The sequence below is a fragment of the Tamandua tetradactyla genome, chromosome 12, assembly GCF_023851605.1.
Source record: "Tamandua tetradactyla isolate mTamTet1 chromosome 12, mTamTet1.pri, whole genome shotgun sequence".
Lineage (NCBI taxonomy): Eukaryota > Metazoa > Chordata > Mammalia > Pilosa > Myrmecophagidae > Tamandua > Tamandua tetradactyla.
Window position 1 is genome coordinate 90,377,627 of NC_135338.1, and position 20,533 is coordinate 90,398,159.

Genomic DNA, 20,533 nt, shown 5'->3' on the forward strand with positions numbered 1-20,533 from the left:
GGTCTTCAAAAAAATATTTTGGTTAAAAGTAGGAAATCCCTAACCACAGCTACCCAGAACTGAAGAGGTCTTGAAAACAGCTTTTACCACCTTCCATCTATTCAAGGGTGAAGGCATGGACTCTCAAGTTAGGCTGCTGGAGTTGGAACCTGGATCTGCCATTTACTACCATGTGGTTTGGGCACATTTCCTTCAACCTTCTGTGCTTCATTTCCTTCAATTGTATGATGGAGCTGCTGTCATTACTACTGTGCCATCTATTTTATTAGGGTTGTTGTGAAAAGTCACTGTGTATAAGGCACGGGAAAATGCCTAGCACACTGCAAGCCCATAGTGACTCTTTCCTTTCCTCCAAGTGATCAGTAGACACACTCAGAAGAATGGGCTTGGAGAGGGATGGTGATCTCCATTTTAAAATATCTGTGGGGCCTTACATATATGTTCTCATCCTTTGAACTCAGCTGTACCATGTTTAGGTGAGGAAGTGTAGTCATCCCATCACATGTTTGAAGGTATGTATGGAACTTCTATTGTGCCAGTTTGAAGCTATTGTGTATCCCAGAAAAGCCACGGTCTTTAATCCTCATTCAGTATTGTTGGGTGGGAACCTTTTTATTGTTTCCATGGAGATGTGACTCACCTAAATGTGGGTCATAATTTTGCTTAGGTGGTTTCCATGAAGATGTGTCTCCACCCATTCAAGGTGGAATTGCTTATTGGAGTCCTTTAAGAGGAAACCATTTTGGAAAAAACTTTAGGGATAACAGATCCCACACAGCCAGAGACCTTTGGAGATGCAGAAGGAAAACACCCCTGAGGAAGCCTTATGAAATGAAGAGAGAAAGTTAGCAGACATCACCATGTGACTTCCCAGTTGAGAGAGAAACCCTGAACTTCATCAGCCCTTTCTTTGGAGTTAAGGTATCTTTTCCTGGATGCTTTAGTTTGGACATCTCTGTTGCCTTAGAACTGTAAACTAGCAAATTAATAAATTTCCTTTTTAAAAGCCATTCTATTCCTGGCATATTGCATTCTGACAGCTTAACAAACTAAAACATCTATGTTCCTCAATTTGTACAATATTCACCCAAACCCTGAGGGTTGGAATACCAACCTTACTTTATCGTCCCCATTTGACAGATGATCATGAAAGCTGAGTAGATTACCAGGTCTAAAATAAGGGAATCACTATGGGTTGGATCTGAGTTTCAGACCTAGACTGGTCAGACTACAAAACCCAGGAGGCACTTTTTACTTTGTCATTTATTTCAATCTCTGTCAACTTTCAAAGGGGCATTTTATTCTCTTGTTTTTTCTCATAAAGGAAAATTGCCACTCAAAGAAATTACATAAATTGCATTTGATCACTGACATATAAAGGCAGGTTAAAACCCAGCTTGGTTTGACACTAAAATTCATTATTTTTCCACTCTTGTTGTGAAGTATCCCTATAGTCTTTTGGAGCTGCAAACGAACAACAAAAAAACCCAGCTATCAATAAACATAATTAAATTCATGCAAAGAGAGAAGAGGTTGCCATTAGCTGTGGGTGTAAAAACTGAGCTGAAGGGCCTAGGAAAAGGGCACAGATAAGGAAAAAAGAGAATGAGGCTCAGAGTAGCATATCAGATATAAGATAGAAATTGCCATGATTTTCTATTATGGTGAGGTAAAAGTTCACCTGAGATCAGAAAATAGTGATAATTTCATTTAAATGCTATATTTTTATAAACTGCTGCCACAAAGCTATACATTGGCAGAGCTGACTAGAAGAGAAAACTATTTACACTAACGTCTGGTTTCCAGGAATTTTCTCCATGGCAGCTTATGGAAATAGGACCCCCACTGACTGACTCCGAGGTCTTTTCCACGGCTTGAATCAATAATCTCCACCTCTCTAAGGCCTGTGATTTCAAGGATTACTTCCTTGCAAATAACTCTCCAGATCAGAATTTGCAGTTACAGCATGTCTTCTCAACTCCAACTCTGATCAGTAGTCATTTCTGCTGAGAGATATGACCCTTTTCTCAAAGTGACCTATTTGGTACTGATTCACAGTTGTTCTCACCATCCAATTCTTTCAGACTGGCTGGGGAACATCACTGTCTCCAATACCCAGTGAGTCAAAAGATTTTCTCATTTATCTGCTCTCTGATGAGACCCCTCATGGTGATGCTAATGTTTTCTCCAGTTTTCTCATTGTCCTTAGGCTTCTATCGCCTCATGCCTGAGCTAGTACAAGATCTTTATAACAAACTTTCCCTTTTCACATTTTCTTGTCTCCTTCATGCTATTGCCATATTTAATCCTCCTAAATGAGAAGCACATAACCATTGTCACCCTGTTTACAAATTTGATGGATTCCACAGCCTTCAAAATAAAAGCCAAACTCCTTAACCTGCTATGTAAGACTGTTGAATGATTTGTTGCTAACATCTCCGTAACCTTCTCTGTAAATACTTCCTTATAAATAAGTTCTGTTGGTCAATCCCCAAACGTGCTAGGTACCCCCTTGCCTTTCAAGCTGTTTCCTCCATGGAATGACTGCATTTCCTTAGCCCTCTTAACTGAGACTGGTTTTGCTCTTGAAGTGCTTAAGCTATGAAATTCCAAATCACTCAAGCCCGAAAGCAATTCTCCTTCCTCCACACCCTAGTATTTCTCTTATCAGTCCCTCTCCTTTGACACTTTCCTCTTTTGCATGGCTGAACATGTTCGTTTAATAAGTGCATCCTTCTTTCCCCAAATGGATTGTAAATCTTTTGAAAATGAATCAACTGATATACTCCTTTCCAACCTTGGCCATAAGCTCAATGTTTTTGTGTATTTTATGAGCTTTATAAATATTCATTTATAGTATATTTTAATCCAATTAACATCATCTGTTTATCAATATTGATATATATAGTATTAGATAGGGTTCTCTAGAGAAACAGAGACAACAGGATATATTGTTATATGTATATGTACATGTATATTTGTATTCATATTTAAGTATGTATTCATTTATTAATTATAAGGAATTGGCTTAAGCAATTATGAGGGCTGGTAAATTTGAACTCTGTAAGACAGGCTACAGGTTGGAAACTTAGATAAAGGTGATGCTAAAATCTTTAGTCCCGAGTCTCCAGAGGAAGCTGGCTGAATGGGAATTTTGGCAAGTGCCAATGCTGAAATAGAGGCAGAAATTCTTCTCACCTCTGAAATCCTTAGTTTCAGCATTTAAGACCTCTAACTGAATATAGGAAGGACTCAGTGCATTGCTGAGGGCAATCTCCTTTGTTGATCATGGATATAGTCAACTGATTATGAAAGCACCCATCTAGAAAATACCCTCACAATAACAAGCAGCCTAGGGCTTGATGGAACAACAGAGTACTGAACTTATCCACTTGGACGAGTGAAATTAACCATCACAATGACCCCAATATGTGTTTTGTAAAAAAGGAGAAAAGAAGCCGTTCCTTAACTTAAACTTTTTTTGACCCATCTCCAGAGGCAATATTCAAAACATGTAACAATTGGGCGTGCATAGGCACCAGCAAATCAAAATGATGGCAGCAGTAAACAGCAGGCACGGGGATTCTGGTACATTGTCCCTCTGTACAGCCTTTCCTAATACTTCACTCCATGGGGTACACTTGGCACAGAGAAGTCCTGTTTGACTCTCAATCATTTACTGCCCTTGGATAACCTCACTGTGATTATTTTATTATTATTATTTTTTTCGCGTGGGCAGGCACTGGGAATAGAATCCGGGTCTCCAGCATGGCAGGCAAGAACACTGCCTGCTAAACCACCATGGCCTGCCCTGTGATTAATTTTTGATATGAATATATTCTCAATCCCTGTTGTGGGAGAGTTGTTATTTGTGGACTTTTGGTAATTTTTCATATGTGTCATCTTTTCTAATTAGAAAATTAAGACATGTTTCAGGTCAGAAAATCTGTGCCATGCAAAGTTCAAAGAAATAACCTATTGAATACTGCTCATGATCATCTTTCTAGAGGTATTCATTGTATATACATTTTGTTGTTTGTTCCTCCAGTTTTATACATATCATAATAAAACAATTTTTGCGGGTTGCTTTTTTTAATTCAGCAGATATATTGCGAACATCTTCTCAAGACAGTATTCTTCAACAGTACAATTTTCAATGGCTGCATAGATCATAATTTATTAACTTTACCTAGTTTTGGCCATTTAAGGTATCTCTGAACCATGTACATATTGAGGATGGGGTAAGGATCAGGGCTGAGGTTTTGGTCAGGAAACTCCTCAGTCTTCCCTCATTCTTCACTCTTCCCCATCTTTACATGAGCATCTAGACCTTGTATTTCTCTGTGCTGTACCACTGAATGGTAAAAAGAAAACTCTGCCCTGATGTTTGTATCACAAGACCTGCTACATAACTGGTGCCTGAGAGCACCCCAAGGTCCCTTTCCCTTGTGTCCAGGCCTTCCTGCATGTGCTCAGTGGCCTTTCATTCATCTCCTCCAGAGATGATATTTGCATGCTGGGATCTGGACTAAAAGTCTTACCTATAATATATCCTCTTCTTTAATCCTCACAGCCCCATGAGGCAATTATTATTATACTCACATTCTTTCATTGCCTTCCCCTTGAAACTGACAGGAAACCATTTGTGCATTGGTCTGGAGAGAAGCAGGAGACGATGAGTTTGAGGCTAAGCCAAGAAGCTGTCTGCCTTTGAAGCCTTCTCACCGGATGTGCTGAGGAGCAAACTCCCTTTCTGGACAGATATTGGCACTCAGCATCTCTCCAATTTCCTGTGCAGCGGGGCCGGAGGGCTTGGGCGGAGGTGAGAAGAACTGTCATTTCTTCCCTACAACCAGGAGGAAGAACTGTAAATTGCTTCTGACAAGTTGAAACAGGCTGGAGGACCTTTTGTGAGATTTGGGGAATTCCTAAATGGCTTTATTTTTTCTTGCTTTTTAAACTATATCACATCGTCCTCACAACCTGCCTTTCAGGGCTCTTTTCTGTTTGTATAGAATATTTTTTTCCTGTTCTCAATATAAGAAGCTGGAAAATTTAAACTTAATATCCTGCCAGGGCAATCTTAGTAGAACCCTAAAGGTGGCTGAAGAGTTCTGACATAGCCTTGATAGTTATTCTGAAAAGAGGATTCCAAGATCCCCTAATGTAGGGTTGCCAGATAAAATACAGGTCTCTGGTTAAACAGAATTTCAGATAAACAATGAATACATTTTTTAGTATAAGTGTGTCCCATGAAACTTACAGGTTGTCCAATGTAAGTTGGGACATAGGCCATTAAAACACTTATTTTTGTTTATCTATAATTCACATTTACTGGGGATTATTTGTTTTAATTTGCGAACTCTACCCAAGTGTTTTTGATTAAGTGCACCGGTGAAAACTCTAAATGTGGAGTCCCCAATACTCACTGCCTGCTATATTAATATAATTTTATTTAATCTTCCCAACAATATTATGATAAGCATAATCATTTCTGTTTCACAGAAAAAGAGAAATAAGCCTCAGAGAGTTTAGGAATCTGACCCCAAATCACATAGTCAGTGAGTGGAGGAGGTGTGAATTAAAGACTGATTATCTGGCTGCAAACCCCACAGTCATCCCAACTCACCTGACAGGTTTAAAATGTGTTGGGAACATTGTGCACCCTCTCATTTTTATGGAGCAAGAAAATACCTAGAAAGCTGACCTCAGGTGCTTTGGGTCTGCATCTTAAGTTCAGCATGTAATTATAGTGCTTGGTGTTTAATGCAGACACAAGCATCATCAGGCCAATTAAGTGACTGTCTTAATTATCAGGTTCTCCAGGGAGGTTTCTCTGCCAAGCCCAGCATTTTGTGAATAGATTGGAAAACAGATGTAAACTCTTTCTGGTGGTGAAGAGTGAAGAAGGTTCGGGGAATAGTGAGGCGGTGGGACTGTGTTTCCAAGGGACCACATGACAGGACTGTCAGCCAAGAGCAGCCACACCTGCTATGGGTGCCTAGGAAAGATTATCAGGGCCATTACGCCCTCCTTAGATGCAGCGAGATTCATTCATTGAGGCTTTGCTGGCACTTCTCCCAAAACAGAAGAGGCAAGGGTCCCCTCACTTCATCAATGGACTTATTTAAAAAGAGGAATTCACTACCTTTTTCAAATGTGGTGGAACGGGTTTGGATTCAAGGCTGTTTCCTATACTAATAGAGCCCACACTATCTGATCCAGAGAAATTAATTCCAACGTCTGGTGGTTGAATTAACCTCAGCAGCACTATAAATTTGAAATTACAAATGTTAAGCATTGCAAATTTTAATTTAGTTATAACTTTATAATGATAAAGTAAGCAGTATTATAAATTTTAAGCCATGGCTAAAGCAACCCCAAATTGTATGTGGTCTTGTCTCCACTTATCACATTAAACATAGAGCATAGTAAATACACAAAGATGTTGAATGCTCTTTCTGGTCTAGGTTTCTCTTAAATCTACCTTACTCAGGTTATGGGAGTTGACTGAAAACGTTTTAGACAGGAAATAGCTTGCCAATTCCCTACGAGGTAATTATCTGGCAACCCTAGGATTGGATGTTGGCTGTTACTATGAAACCAGCAAAATCAACAGACATAGCAAGCACTAATTATCTGCCAGCTCTTGTGTTCAGCCCCTTTTTCATCTCATTGGATCTTTTTTTGTCAAATTCGGCCTATGCCCTATTTTTGTATAGCTCACAAGCTAAGGATGTTTTTATTTATTTATTTTTTTTTGAGGGTTATAAAAAGAAGAAGCAGGAGGAAGTGGTGTGGGGGAGGAAAAGACAAAGGCAAAGGAGAAACGGAAGAAGGAGATTATGTGACTGAGAACACATGTAACCAGCAAAGTCTAAAATATTCATGACCCGCCACTGTACAGAAGAAGTTTGCTAACCCCTCCTCTAGACCGTATCAGGAATAGAAATGAGCAGAGGAAGTAGTCTCAGTATTGGCAGTACACCATTGGATGTAAAGTCAGATTTACCTGAGCATGCAAATGTTTCCTAACAGGAGTCAGGTTAATATGTTTGATTTAGAAACCCCTTACAAATGGCTTTAAAGACCCTGTAAGACGCTAGCTTATGGGAAGCTCTAGAGAATGAAGTAGAGTCTTCCACTCGGCCCCAGGAGACTCAGCCTCTAGCAGGTCCAGCAGCTTCTAGGTACAAGGCTGGGCACCCCATTTTAATGCGCCTTAGCTTCCGCATCTATGAAATAGAAGGTTTAGATCAAATGCACTTGAGGGTCTGTATGAGTCAATCATTCTATAAAAGAGAAGGTGAGATGTGCAACCAAGTGTAAAATACACACCAAATATCAAAGATTTAGTACAAAGGAAAGAATATAAAACATCTCACTAATATATTTTTTTATTATTACAAGTTGAAAATTTTTGGATGTATTGGGTTAAATAAAATATTTAAATTAAAAGAAAAAAAGAATGTGCTACCACAGTGACCACACAGAGCTGAACTGGATGAAGTCTTTATTGGGGCACCCAGTCCCAGGAAGCAGAAGAAGGGCAGGGAACCAGGAAGGAGGGGAGCCCATACTGGGGTACAGAACTGGCAGCCCCAAAGTGCTCAGTCCTGGGAAACTACTCTGAGAAGCCATCAACCAAGTCTCAGGATAGTAACTCTGAGGCAAGAATGGGAAAAGCGCATCGACTGGTGGCCCTGTCATCTCACACTGAGCAAAGCGCCCCTCCCTGGAGCTGTAACCCCCCTGCACCAAGAGCGGTCCCTGACAGCCGAAGCCTTGCTGTCAAAAAGGCAGCCCGGGGATAGGGAGCAGGAGACGTCCTCAGCATGTCAGGGTGAGATCAGCTTGTGCCTGCGTGAAGTGAGGTGGAGCCCACAGGAGACTGAGCACCAGAGAGATGGGTGGACAGGGGGCTGGCACAGAGCATCAAAATGGCACACAGGATGGATCTGATAGAGTTGAATTCCTGGTATCCTTACAGTCTGGTATTATGATGCAATTAAAAATTAATAATAATAATTGACATTGAGAACTTACTGGTGCTTAGCCCACTGTCTCATTGCTTCTCAAACTGGCCATTAACCAGTTCTGTTGTATCTTTCAATATTTTTGTAAAAGACAATAAAAATGACTTTCCTAGAAATGGAATTAAAAGAAATCCCTACAAAACACACGCTCATTTAAAAAGTATCTGAGTCAATGCGTGGGAGATTACTTTGTCAAATTGCTATAAATGTTTCTGCTCACTCTCAATTCTTGTATATATTTTGTCTTAGACTGCTAAAAACTGGCCTGCAGACTACACTCGGTGGTGCCGTGCTCCTTAATGTATTATTCTATCAATTGCCTACACAACAACCCTGTGGGTAAATGCTATGATCATTCCCATTTTACAGGGGAGAAAACTGACACTTAGCCAAGTTAAATAACTTGTAGGGAGTAAGGGCGGGGCTGTCTGACTGCAAACCCCACACTGTAACCACATGCTCACGCTGCCTCCTCCAGCTGTTTAAGGAGAGTGATTTGTAGTTAATGGACTAAGCTAATGGACTTCTTTGATTTTTTGCTTTTCTTTCTAGTTAATCCTACTTGTATTTAGAATGCACGCTTGGCACTGGCTCTTGATTTTCCTGGATGAGGACTTCGGAACCTTGAGTGATTCCTTAGGCTGCTGAGCATTCTGTCTCACACTGAGGGGGAGTTTGGGTCCTGCTGGGTCTAGGGCTGGCCCTCAGAATTCATTTTAAAATGGTATTAAGTCCGTCATCACCACTAACTGCTATTTACCAAGTGATCACACAGTGCCTTACATCAGAGACCCGCTTGACAACCCTGACTCTTTACTAGGAGGCAGAAACCTAAACTAGCCTCGTTTCATGCTGTTGAGGATGGTTGTCTGCTCTTTCCCAACTCCTAGGAAAACCGCCAATAAGCAAAACTCTGGAATCCTAGGCTGTCCGCGCTGTAAGCTACCGCAAACACAGATGACGGGGTGCAGCTGAAACCTCCTGGTATTTAATGTCAAGAGGTGGAGCAGCAGTGTGAAAACAAAGGATTACCACTTCTCGTTTTGGAATCTTGTTCCATCTCCCCACGATAACACTCACCTACAGACAAATTAGGGGATTTGGACGTAGGTTTTATGAGTCACTGGAAGATGATCAGCGCAGAACAAAATGTTCTCCCTGGTTGCTCAGAGCTCAGTCGGGGCTCCTGCACTCTCTTGCTGTTTGTTTTTCCCCCTGATAATTCAGAGCCTCTGGACTTCTCAAATTGTACACAATTATCCTGCAAATAAAACATATACATATCTGGACCTGTAAAGCATATTTACTGGGGAGTTGTCATCTATTTAGCGGAATAATTATTTACTTTTCCAACAACCCTTACCAAATCAATTTGAAGACTAAGGAAGATTATCTGATTCAATATGGGGAAATGTACCCAATCAGAGAGGGGACATTTTTCTGGCTGCTTGTCATTTTTTGTTAACTTGTGGCCACATACAACACAGAGATCACTGCTCACAGATAACATCTTCCATTCTACCCCAGCACATGGTGGTAGCCAAAGGTTACTGAGGACTAGCTATGGCCAGGCAAGTAAGAGCTTTGCATGAATCATCACGAATGGAATAGGAGATACCTCTGAGATACTTCAGAAATGTGACAAGCTTCCCTTAATTCAGTGATATTATAAGCAAATTCATTTCAGTGGGGGTCCACTATAAGTAACATAGGCTTTAGGAAATCGAAAAAGGTCTTCACGTTATTTAAGTCATGGAGAAATTGAAGCTGATTAAAATGATACTCACTGAAGCCAGATTACTTGGGATGAACTGCCAGCTCCAGCACCTATTAACAGGGCTTAAGCAAATTGCTTGACCTCTCTGAGCCTTCCATTCCACATCTATAAAATGGAGAGATGTAAGTTTGGGATGATAAAGTGAATCAATTGATATAAAGTACTTAAAACAATGCTTGGCTCATTGTACTTAATGTTAATTCAGGTTAGCTAATAGCCACATGTGAACATATTAGTAAAGGACTAACAAGAGCAGTTGGGGACTTTTGATTTTTTATGTTCCATTCTCCTTGCATTCCTGGAAAGTCTCTATTTAATGATTAAGTATTAATTTTAAATGTAATGCTTAATAGTATCTGTTAATATTGTACCTACGATTCATGCATAGATAAGAGAGTGGATTTTCTTCGTGTTTACATGTGTTACCAACATCAGTCTTCAGGAATAGAAGGGTTCATTTCATAAGAAGTACTTGGAGTTTTCTCTCCTTACCTCTGCTGTGGAGCAGTTTAAACAGTGTTGCCATTACTCTTTGAAGGTTGGTAGGATTTCCCTAGTAGTTTTTTATCCAAATAGTTCTTTGACAACTTTTATCTGTTTCTATGGAAATCAGCCTTCTCATGTTTTATAGTCCTTCTGGAGTAAGTTTTATTAATTTCATTTAAAAATTTCCATCTCATCAAGATTTAAAAATTGGATTGTGTAAACTTTAGTAATATTTTTATGACCCATTAATTTCTCCCACTTCTGTAGTTACTTCCCTCATATTATTTTATATACTTAAATTTTCATTCTTTTTACCTGATTGGTTACTAAGTAGATAGCCTATTGTATTCATTTTTATTTATCCCTCCATTTCAGCTTGTGCAAAGCATATAATCCTTTTTTCTGAGGAGTGCTCTAGGCCTAGCCCACATGCTGTTTTGATTTTTTATAATTTATTAGATAGGCTGAGATTATGCACTGTCTATTTTTCTTGATACTAATAATTTTTTAAGAGGCAACATGCATTTTTAGGTTGTTTTTTTAATTGCTTATATCCTGATGATATTTAATAAATTTATTGAATCATAATGACATAATTTTATCTGCACCTTTATTACTTGGAATTTGTTGACTTTATAGCCATGTGTTTTCATGATATGTTGCCAAAGCTTATTCTATCTCGTATAAAATCTGATACATATCAATCAGTTCTACTTTTTTAATTATGTTGAGATATTTCATATGTTGCTTATTTTTTGTCCACTTGAACTGTCTTAGAAATGGCAGAGAAAAATTCAGTTATCTTAGTAATATTCCTCTGTTACATTAGATAATAGCTATAGGTTACTTGCCTTGAGCAATTATAAATTTTCTCTCACTCCGCTATCACCAAATTTTAATATCTTTCTTGTGTTTAGTTTGTATACATAAATGTATTTATATTATCTATTACTTGCTTTATCAGCTTTAAATAATATAATTTCTAGCCCAACTATTATTAATGAAGAAGTGAACTAGCTTTCTCTCTCTCTCTCTCTCTCTCTCTCTCTCTCTCTCTCTCTCTCTCTCCCCCTCACACACACACACACACACACACACACACACACACACACACACACACACATTCTTTTCCTCTTCTCTTTGCAATTTGTGTTCGGCACAATTTGAAAATTTGTTGGGTCATTTCTGCTCTGTCAGGGCAGACAATATGTATTCTCTTCTTTCACTCTCATCATCACCTCTGTTAGTTTGTTCAACTCAAATGCATTGAATATAATTACTACCTCCAATTATTTTATTTTCATCTCTTAAGTCATTTCTTGGCTGCCTGAAGTTTGTTTTCTGTTAGTTTCCTCAAAGAGGGGTCCTGGGTAAAATATTTTCTGAGACTTTCCATGTTCAAAATTCTCTGTGTACTTTATACATAAAGATAGTTTAGCTGGATATGAAATCCTTGAGGGATCTTATAGTTGTGGCTCCAGGGCTTTCTGTCAATAAACCTCTTTTACGAACTATCTGAAGCCAGCTTGATTGTTTTCATCTTGTAAAGTGACTTGATCTTTTTTACCTTGTTTGCAAAAGGAACCGTTCCTTTTATGAGATCAATAATGTCACAGTATTAACTGTTATGGGTGTGTTTCCCTAGTACAGGGTGTGTCCTTTTAAAAGGTAGAGTCATGCCCTTCTATATCAGAAAGTAGTTTTGAATTATGTATTTAAATATTTGTTTTATTTCATACTTTGACTTTCTTTTTCAGGGACTTAAATGATATGTATGTTAGATACCCTTTGTCTGAACTGTATCATCTGTTTTTTAAAACCTTTTACTTCATTCCTGAATTTTGCAGCTCACATTTCATACCCTACTGCTATACTTAACAGATCTTCCCCAACTTCTTGGAGTTTTGCTTAATGCTGTTCTTTGTGGGTTATTAAATTTGAGTCAAACTTAGTTTGCCATTATGTTTATTCCATAGCAAGCAAAGAGTGTGCATGTGTGTGTGTGTTCTTAGTCTTATCATTAAGGTTGTTTCTCTTTTCCTTCTATTTGTTTCCTTTTAAATCTTTATATCAATACCATGATAGTTTCTTTAGGTTATTCATCATAGAACAAATTGTATTTTGCAAGACAAGCTATTTTTAAGAATTTCTTATCAGAAAAAGCCAGGATACTGTTTTAGTATAGCTGGTCTTCATAATTAGAAAACTCTCTTCTTTGAATTATGAACTTCCAACAAATATGGTCACTCTGCGTGATTCTTTGAATAGCCCTGCCTCATTGGCATCTTTGAACCAAATTGGATTCATGAAGGTTTTCGAACCAGGCCAGCTCATCTAGTTCCTATGTGTAATACTGAAAACAAGAGATGCACTTTTTTTTAACAGTTTTATTCACACACCATATAATCCACCGAAGTGTACAATCAATGGCTCTTGGTATAATCACATAGTTATACATTCAACATCACAGTTAATATGAGAACATTCTTATTTCTTCTGAAGGAAAAAATCCCATATTTCTTATTTCCCCCTACGATTGACAATTAGCTTTGGTATAGTGCTTTTGTTACCATTAAAGCAAGAATATTACAATGTTACTGTCAACTATAGACCTTAATTTACATTAATTGTATTTTCCCATATACCACCCTATTATTAACACCTTGTAACAGTGATATATATTTGTTCTAGTTTTTTAATATTTATACAATTAACCAGCATCATTGTCCACTCTAGGTTTTGCTAAACTGTGCAGTCTGTTTTCCTCCTCTAGCTTTCCTTCTGGCGACATACATGATTCTAGCCTTCTTCTTTCAACCATACTCACATACAGCTTTGTTAATTACACTTACAGCATTGTGCTACCATCACAAAATACTGTGCCATCCATTCTGAACCCCTACAATCAACTATATTGAACACTCTATAAACCTTAAGCATCGATTGCCCAATCTCTGCCCTTTTTCTCTCGTCTGCTAACCTATGCTTTCCACTTTAACTCTCAGAGTTTGCTCACTATAGTTAGTTTGTATTAATAAGACAATATAATATCTGTCCTTTTGTTTCTGGCTTATTTCACCCAACATAATGTCCTCAAGGTTCATTCACATTGTTGCATGCATCACGATTTCATTCCTTTCTGCAGTTGACGACATTGTATTGTATATATACCCCACAGTTCACCATTCTGTTCATCAGTCAGTGTGCCCTTGGGCCACCTCCATCCACTGGCAATTGTGAATAATCAAACAAGTGATGCAGGTTTTGCACCTCAGATTTGGCTGTTTCTTCAAGAATGATGTTTGTGCTGCTACTTTCTAGATCCATCAGTACCCGAGGTCTCTTACCATTGAAGCTCTCCCTCTCTTCTCCCATTCTGCTGGGCTCTCAGGCCTTCTCCCTTCATCCTCTGCTTTCCAGAGCCCCTACATGTATTTGAGGTCTAGGATGTATATGCATCTCCTAGTTTCACTGAACATGGTATATGAGATTGCTTGTTTGTTTTCTACTCCTTGTGGCTTTCAGATGATTTCCAGGAGAAGATGGAAAAGTTCTGAACCATGTTCACACTGGAAGTCCATGCTTCGAGCTTCTTGTTCTCTAAGATTCTGACAGGACCCTAGCTGGTGGCCAGGAAATGGTTGGCATTCTATAAATGTTTGGTGAGGAGCTGAATATCGCTGAGCAGTTTCATGTAAACTGAAGAATTACTAAACTAATAAAACAAGGTTTATTAGGTCTATAATTTATGGAATTTTCCTGAGTATTCTAAAGATAAACACTTCATAAGGTACATTGGAATTGAAAAATAAATTGAATCGTGAGTCATCCTCCATTTTTAAAATACTCCTTTAAAATCCCAAATCGCTGAGAAAACATATAAATAAGATATTTTCTTTCATATTTTTCTTTCATCTTCAGTTTTGTTGAAACAAAATTAAGACCCTTAACTTTCAACTAAAATAATAAGAAATGTTATCAGTTTGGCAATTAGAGATTAAAATATGAAGCTATCAAAGCAAGGTACTTTGCAAGGCCTGACTGAATCTAGAGGCATAATGTTTATTTCCTTGATATTATATTCATTCTATAAGAAAGTGTGTTGGAAGATTAAGTACAAATAGTTTATTGCATGACATTCTACACTTCATCATGCAGCTAATTAGCACAAATATTCAGTCCAAGAAGTGAGATCATTTCTTTCTCTTGGTCATAACTGAAGAGTTTTTTTTCTATGGAGAAAAAGTCCAGGTGTCTGGCCTCAAGTAGAAGTTACCACCCAGGTGTCTGTTCTAATAACAACAAACTGCTTTGACTAAAAATTCAAAAAAGAGAAAGGGAACCACTTCATTCTTGATAATTTTAATGAAGATATTCAGAAATGTTTATTAATGAATAAGCTAATTTTCTATTGCTCCATAAAAAACAAAGCACCCCAAAACTTATCAGTTTAAAATAGAAACATTTATGATCTTATATGGTTTCTAAGAGTCGGGAGTCTAGGAGTAGCTTAGCTGGACAGTTCTGGCTCTGAGTTTCTTTGGAGGTATCAGTCAAGTTCTCATCTGGGGCTGAGGATGCCTGAAGGCTTAGTGGGGCAGGAGGACCAGGATTCAAGCTCACTCACATGACTGTTTGCAGGAGGCCTCAGCTCCTTGAGCTTCTCCATAGAGCTGTTCACATCATGGCAGCCAGTTTCTCCTAAAGCCAATGGAAAAAGAGGGAGAGAGAGAGAAAAAAAGAAAATTGTAGATCTTTTATAACTTAATTGCACAAGTGAAATAGCATCACTTCTACCACATTTGAACAGTCACATAAACCAATTCCAGTTCAGTATGGAAAAGGGCTACATAAGAGTGTGCATTCTAGAAGATGAGAATCAAGAGAGGCCATCACAAAGGATGGTTATCACAAGATATTAAACTTATTCTAGGGACTACACAAGGTATCGGGGGGTACATGGTATATACAATATATGAATAGAACCATTTCCCCATTCTTTCAATTATTCAGGCTCATGATGTACTAGACTCTGTGTTATACACTAGGGATTCTAAAATAAATAAAATATAAACTCATGCTGACATTCTAGCAGGAGGAATAAATATGTAAGTAAATAGACAATAATGTTTTACTCTAGAATAAAGGAGGCTTCATCTGAGTAATATAAAGGTATGGTAAAGACAGAAACATTGATAAACTGCTACCAGAGTCAGCCTCTAAGCAAAGCAAGAGTTGGGTAGGATAGAAGTGGTAAATAGACTGAGTGTAGAAGATTGCATTTTCCAAAGATGGACATAATAATATCTCCCATCCTACATGCTCTTCTGCAATGGGACCATGCCATTTCTCCATGAAGAGACAGAGTCAATGTCCCCATCCTCTTAAAGCTGAGGGGCTTTGGACTGCTTTCACCAATAGAATATGGCAGAAGGGTTGCCATGCCACTGTCATAAGCTTTAACTAGCATGGCTGTTTTTACTGCTTGCCTCTTGGCAGACTCACACAAAAAAGTCAAACTTTCTTTATATCACCATGCTGTAGGAAGTTAAGCCAAGTGGAAAAACCCTGCAGAATGAGAAGCCAATGAAAAGAGAGAGGCCAAGGAGTGTTCAGGCACTAAACATGTAAGTGAAGACACCTTCTGGGAAAAAAATTCTTCCAACCCAGCACATGCAATATAGATGAGAAATAACCACCCAACCAAGCCATTCCTGTTTCCCTGACCCATGAAATCATGAGCAAAATAAAAATGGTTGATTTTAGTCACTGAGTTTTGGGTAGTCAACTGTGCTTCAAGAGGTAACAAAATTATAAGCATATTCAATTGCATATCTCTTTCAGCTTGTAAGCTGCCAAAATGCAATATACCAGAAATTGCATGGCTTTTTAAAAAGGGAATTTATTAACTTGTAAGTTTACAGTTCTAAGACCATGAAAATGTCCAAAGTAAGGCAAGGCTATAAAAATGTCCAAACTAAGACATCTGGGGAAGGATACCTTGGCTCAAGAAGGCTGATGACATTCATGGTTTCTCTCTCAACTGGAAAGGCACATGGCAACATCTGCTAACTTTCTCTCCAGACTTCTTCAACAGCTTCCCTGAGGGTGTATTTTTATGCATCTCCAAAAGTCTCTGTCTGTGTGGGTTGTATCAGCACTGAGCTTTTTCCTAAATGGTTCCCTTTTAAAGGGCTCCAGTAAACAGCCCTAACTTGAATGGGTGGAGAAACATATCCTTGAAAACCATCTAATCAAAAGTTACTGCCTACAATTGGGTGGGTCATATCTCCATGAAATCAATCAAAAAGATCCCACCCAGCAATACTGAATGAATATTAAAAAGCATGACATTTTCCTGGGGTATAAGAGAATTTCAAACCAGCACAATATCCAATAAACTATTTAATGAAGCTAGCTACTAAATTACAGAGAGGGGCAGAACAGTATGAAATTAGCAAAATATCCAAATTGTAAAATGTTTGCTGTGCCTTGCTAAATCCTTTTGGGAAATGCTGGACGTTCTCTACTCTTATGCATGGCAAAGTGACATGATTAGATATGCAACTAGAGATGACTATATGGCAGCAATGTAGAAGATGAAGTGGCATGGCTTTTTAAAAAGGGGAATTTAATAAGTTACAAGTTTACAGTTCTAAGAACAGGAAAATGTCCCAATTAAAGCAAGTCTATAGATATGTCCAATCTAAGGCATCCAGGGAAAGATACCTTGATTCAAGAAGGCCAATGAAGTTCAGGGTTACTCTCTCAAGTGAAAAAGCACATGGCAAACACAGAGTCATCTGCTAGTTTCCTCTCCAGCTCCCCAGGAAGTGTTTTTCTTCTTCATCTCCAAAAGTCACTGGCTGATAGACTCTCTGCTTTGTGGTTCTGCAGCATTCTGTCATCCTTCTCTATTCTCCCAGAATCTCCTTGTTCTCCCGTCATTCTCAATAAGGAACTCTCTACTTCATGGTTTTGCAGCATTCTAAAGCTTCCTCCAAAATACTTCTTTTATAGGATTCCAGTCAACTAATTAAGACCCACTTGGAATGGGTGGAGATTCCACCTAATCAAGTTTAATACCCACATTTGATTGGGTCACATCTCCATGGAGATAATCTAACTCAAGTTTCCAACATACAGTACTGAATAGGGATTACAATTAGAAGGAACTGTTGCTCTCACAAGATTGTTCAGGATTAAAAAACATTGCTCTTTTAGGGTACATAAATCCTTTCAAACTGGCACAATGGCTTTGTGATATGTTACCATTATCCAACTCAGCAAACGTAAGAGTGAGCAGGTATGGTGGGATGGGGGTTATCGATGATTTGGTTTTATATATGTTGGATTTGAGTTTTCTAGGATTTGAGTATTAATGATCGCAGTCAAATCCTAGAAATACGATTGCACTGTGCTTTCACTCTACCATAATTTTCACCTTTCTCTCAACTTCCTAATTATTTTTACCGGAGGGCAGCAATCCAAGAGATGTTGAATGCTACTGAGTTTCTGCTAACGGCTTCAAGCAGATTCTCATATCGTAACGGACCTAACACACCACCAACCCCACTTTTCTCTTTGGCATTTTTCTTATCACTAATTACAGGCATAAGATCCAGGTAATGACTGAGTTACATTTTCTGCTAGACAAATTATGTACATAATTATAGGCACATGTTCACTGCGATATTGAAGTATCTGATGCCTCTGTAGAGAGCATAATTGTCAACCTTTGCACTGTAATTAAGTCTAAATGAGAATCCTAATCATTTTCCAAATGAGCAAACAGTAAGCCAGTCTTGATTGGCTGTGTCATGGCAGCAGATGAAATGGATTTGCTGCACAGGTTAATTAGTCATCTATGAATGTCACAGCCCTCTGAAAACCTGACATTAGATCTAAGTATTACAGCTAATTAGCAATGCATTGTTGAAACTCTATATGATTTTAACCTGGCTTATCTTTTGGATTTTAGCTTCTCACAGTTCTTTTTTCTTCCATGCATGCTTCTTCTTATAGTGATTTGCATCAATCCATTTGATTTTTTTTCTATCCTTTAATTCCAATACAAGTAGAAAAAGCAAGGATTTAAAATGAAACTGACTTGAACTCATTTCCCACCCAATTGCATTCGTACAGTGAAAAACTGCTCTATTTTCTTTATCTCTCTCAGCCTTGATTATCATCTATAAAAGTTATTTGATAATACTCAGCCTCTTGGTTTAATCTAAGAATTAAAGTATGAAGCATCTAGCATGGTGACTTTCACAAGGCAGTTGCTAACATAAGCCGATTTCTTTCTCTTTTCTACTACAGTTAATGAAGCCATTGGCCTACTTCTTCTCTGATTAGTATAAATATATTCTGAGCAGTGCTTGATATCCTTTGTAAGTGTTCTCTGTTCTCAAGGTTGAATTACAACTTGACATAAGTAACACACTTTTTTCATCTAAGTCTCCTACATGGTACAGGTTTGATATATACTTCCTTCAACTAAAGAAATACAGGAACCATCTGACAATAATACTCAGGAATTGCACAGCCCCATGGGTTCTTGCCCACTTCTTTAAAATAAAGAGGATAGATACTAGATGTACGATAGGTCAAAGAACATTTGAGTAGATTCCCTTTGGCTTTGCTGTAGTTTTATGTTTTACACAAATAAAGTTCAGCAAAGCTGAAGAGGAAAGCCTGCTTATCATCAACAGGAACTTTCAGTCACAAAGACAAAACCACAAAGAACCTTTATCTCCTCTGACCCCCACCACAACACTCACCTCCCCTCTGGAGCTCATGACTCAGTCCATGGCTTCACCATTCATCCTGTCTTCCATTGTAGGAACCCCGGAGTAATCCTCAACTGATTTTTGACTCCTTGCTTCTCTCCCCTTCACTGTTGATAGCTTGCCAGTAGCCAAATCATGTTGACTTTTTGAAGGAATGACCTTCTATATCTAGTTCTTCTTATCAAACTGCAATGCCTTTGCCTAGAGTAATCCACCACGACACTCCACCACTCAACTTGTTTGTCCGGCCCATAATCTCTTATTTCTCTTATCTGTCCCCCACATTGTCACCAGAAAAAAGCTTTCTTAGGGTATATTGGTTCTGTGTGGTAGATATAAGTATCTTGTCTGTATAAGATGACTGTCTCTCACAATCTCTTCAAAGCTTTCAAGGCCAAGGCCAGTAATCTATTCCATCCTATACTCCAGCCACGTTAAACTTAATGGTTTTGTCCTCATTTGGGGGGGCTTTTCTCAATTTTCCAAAATTTCTATAACTGATGTTTCTTAGTTAAGATATCAGAATAAAAAGAAAGAATAAGTAAAGTTAAAAACATATTGATAAAAGCTACTTTGGTCAGAATTCCCCTTGTTGGACCCATCAGCTCTATTGACATTTAAGACCTGGCCAAATTTTTCTTTTTTAAATGAAATTTGGGAAGCACTGTCTCTCTAATTATAATCTAATTATAAAAGCCATGATAGAAAGAGACAGGGAATGCATTCCAGGTTATTAGCTAAAGAAAAGGAGGGAGTCCCTATAAAGCCCAACCATTAAATATCATGCAATTAAATAATAGGGAAAAAAAGCCACATATCTTATAACTAATGAGTTTTTCAACCTTGCCTCACCTGGACTATTTTAATTATCTCCTTTCTGGTATCCTGGCTTTTAAAAAAGTCCTTACACTGCCTGGATATAAAAGGGGAGATTTTCTAGTTAACTCTGCAGCATTTTTCCTACATTATTTTTTAAAGCATTTTATTGTGGGATTTTCCATACATGCATAAAAAAATCAAAAGAATTTTATAGTGAATTTCATATGCCCAACTCTTAGAATCTACCACTAATATTTTTATACTTGCTTTATCATATATCCCCCTCTATCCAAACATCAATCCATCTTATTTTTGTTGCATTTCCAAGTAAATTGTAGATGTTACTACAGTTCTTCCTTAAGTTCTTCAACTTACATAAGTCACAGTTCCAAATTTGTTTACAGCTTTTCCTTTGATGTGAAATTTATGTACAAGGAAGTACACAAAACTTAACTGTACATTTGCTGACTTTTACACACATAAATCTTTGGAACCCAAATCTTCATCAAGATATAGGACATTAAAATCACTCCAGAAAGTTATTTCATGTTTCTTCCCCGTCAAACCCTACATCTACCTTCCAGATGCAATTCATTTTCTGATATTTTCCCATTCTAAAATGT